This window comes from Carlito syrichta, unplaced genomic scaffold, assembly GCF_000164805.1.
Source record: "Carlito syrichta isolate Samal-C Ts95f unplaced genomic scaffold, Tarsius_syrichta-2.0.1 Scaffold304524, whole genome shotgun sequence".
Classification (NCBI taxonomy): domain Eukaryota; kingdom Metazoa; phylum Chordata; class Mammalia; order Primates; family Tarsiidae; genus Carlito; species Carlito syrichta.
In genome coordinates this window covers 921-4,014 of record NW_007248620.1, presented here as the reverse complement: position 1 = coordinate 4,014, position 3,094 = coordinate 921, and positions in this window count along the sequence as shown.

The following is a 3,094-nucleotide window of genomic DNA, read 5'->3' as shown; positions in this document are numbered from 1 at the left end:
GGGGGAGGGGGAGGAGGAGGAGGAGGAGTAGGAGAATGTGCAAGGACATTTTCCTGTGTAGTCTGGAGAGATCATGCTTATGTGCAGACAGGGTGAGGCACAATACATTATCAATTAAAGAATAAATAATGTAGAAATTAGCAGTCATCTTGAATAAAAAACTCTTGTAAGTTAGGAATGAAAGATACTTTACTTAATTTCACAGACTTAACAACAAATCAAGAGTAAGAATCATAGTTAATGGTAATAACATGGTTCCATTAGAGATAGAAACAAGAGCCAAGGATGCCTTTTTATTTTTTCCCCCTTTTTACTGCACCATCTCTGAGGATTATCCCGCAAAGGAAGAAGAAAGAAGAGGAGGAGGGAGGAGGAGGAGAAAGATGAAGAGGAGGAAGAGTAGAATGCGCTACGACATTTTCCTGAGTATCTGGGGAGATCATGGTTCTGTGTAGATAGAATGAGGCATAATTTTTCATAAACTAAAGAGGAAGGACACGGAGGAGAAGGTGGAGGTGGAGGAGGAGGAGTAGGAGGAGAAGGAGGAGAATGTGCAAGGACATTTTCCTATGCAGTCTGGAGAGCTCATGCTTATGTGCAGACAGAATGAGAAATAATTTGTTATCAATTAAAGGAGGAGGAGGAGGAGGAGAATGTGCAAGAACATTTTCCTATGTATTCTGGAGAGATCATGCTTATGTGCAGACAGAACAAGGCATAATTTATTATCAACCTAACAAGAAGAAAGAGGAGGAGGTGGAGGAGGTGACAGAGGAGTAGGAGATTGTGCAAGGACGTTTTCCTGTGTCCTCTGGACAGATCATGCATATGTGAAGACAGAGTGAGGCATACATCATTATCAATTAAAGAATAAATAATGTAGAAATTAGCAGTCATCTTGTATCATAAAGTCTTGTAAGTTAGGAATGAAAGAAACTTTACTTAATTTGACAGATTTTGGCACCAAATCAAGAATAAGTATCATAGTTAATGGTAATAACTTGGTTCCATTAGCGATAGAAGCAAGAGCCAAGGATGTCTTTTTATTTTGTCACCCATTTTACCCCACCATCTCTGAGTATTATCCCACTAAAGAATAAGAAAGAGGAGGAAGAGGAGAAGGAGGAGGTGGAGGAGGTGGAGGAGGAAGAGAAGGAGGAGGAGGAGGAGTAGGAGTATAAGAAGAGGAGGAGGATAGAATGTGCTACGGCATTTTCCTGTGTATTCTGGAGAGATCATGGTTATGTGCATATAGAATGAGGCTTAATTTTTTATCAACGAAAGAAGGACACAGGAGGAGGAGGAAGAGGAGGAGGTGGAGGAGCAGGTGTAGGAGGAGGAGAAGGAGGAGGAGGAGGGAGGAGGCGGAAGAGTAGAATGTGCAAAGATATATTCCTGCATAGTCTGGAGACATCATGCTTATGTGCAGATAGAATGAGGCATATTTTTTTATCAACTAAGGAAGAAGGAGGTGGAGGAGGAGGAGGAGGAAGAAGAGGAGAATGTGCAATGACATTTTTTTGTGTCGACTGGAGAGATCATGCTTATGTGCACACAGAATGAGGCATAATTTGGTTTCTACCTAAGAAGAAGAAGAAAGAGGAGTAGGAGGGGGAGGATGAGGAGCAGGAGCAGGAGGAGGATGTGAAACTACATTTTCCTATGCAGTCTGGAGAGATCATGTTATGTGCAGACAGAATGAGGCATAATTTATTAATAACCTATGAAGATGAAGGAGGAGGAGAAGGAGGTGGAGAATGTGCATGGACAGTTTCCTGTGTAGTACTGAGAGATGCTTATGTGCAGACAGAATGAGGCATGATTTATTATCAAATAAGGAAGAAGGAGGAAGAGGAGGAGGAGGAGAATTTGCAAGGACATTACCCTGTGTCGTCTGGAAAGATCATTGTTATGTGTAGACAGTAGGAGAAATAATTTATCATCAAATAAAGAAGAAGAAGAAGTAGGAGGAGGAAGAGGAGGCGGAGAATGTGCAAGGACATTTGCCTGTGTAGTATGGAGTGATCATGTTTATGTGCAGACAGAATGAGGAATAATTTGTTATCAACTAAAGGAGGAGGAGGAGGTGGCGGAGGAGGAGGAGGAGGCGGAGGAAGAGGAGGAGGAGGAGGCGGAGGTGTAGAAGAATGTGCAAGGATATTTTCCTGTGTATTCTGGAGAGATCATGCTTATGTGCATACAGAATGAGGTATAAATTATTATCAACTGAAGAAGAAGAAAGAAGAGGAGGAGGAGGCGGTGCAGGATGATGAATAGGTCGAGGAGGAGGAGGAGGAGGAGGAGAATGTGCAAGGACACTTTCCTCTGTGGTCTGGAGAGATCATGCTTATGTATAGACAGAATGAGAAATAATGTGTTAACAACTAAAGGAGGAGGCGGAGGAGACGGAGGAGGAAGAGGAGGAGGAGGAGGAAGAAGAGAATGTGCAAGGAACTTTTCCTGTGTATTCTGGAGATTTCTTCCATATGTGCAGACAGAACGAGTCATAATTTATTATCAACTTAAGAAGAAGAAAGAGGAGGAGGAGGAGGAGGAGGAGGAGGAGTAGGAGAATGTGCAAGGACATTTTCCTGTGTATTCTGGAGAGATCATGCTTATGTGCAGTCAGAGTGACGCATAATACATTATCAATTAAAAAATAAATAATGTTGAAATTAGTAGTCATCTTGAATCAAAAACTCTAGCAAGTCAGGAAAGAAAGAAACTTTACTTAATTTGACAAATTTTGACACCAAATCAAGTATAAGTATCATAGTTAATGGTAATAAGTGGTTCCGTTAGAGATACAAACAAGCCACGGATGCCTTTTTATTTTTTCACCCAATTTATCCCCCTTCTCTGAGTATTATCCTACAAAAGAAGAGGAAAGAGGAAGAGGAGGAGGAAGAGGAGGAGGAGGAGGAGGAGGAGGAAAAGAAGTGGAAGAGGAGTAGAATGTGCTACGAGCTTTTCCTGTGTATTCTGGAGAGATCATGTTTATGTACAGATAGAATGAGGCATAATTTTCCATCAACTAAAGAAGAAGGACGTGGAGGAGGTGGAGGAGGACGAGGAGGAGGAGGAGGAGAAGGAG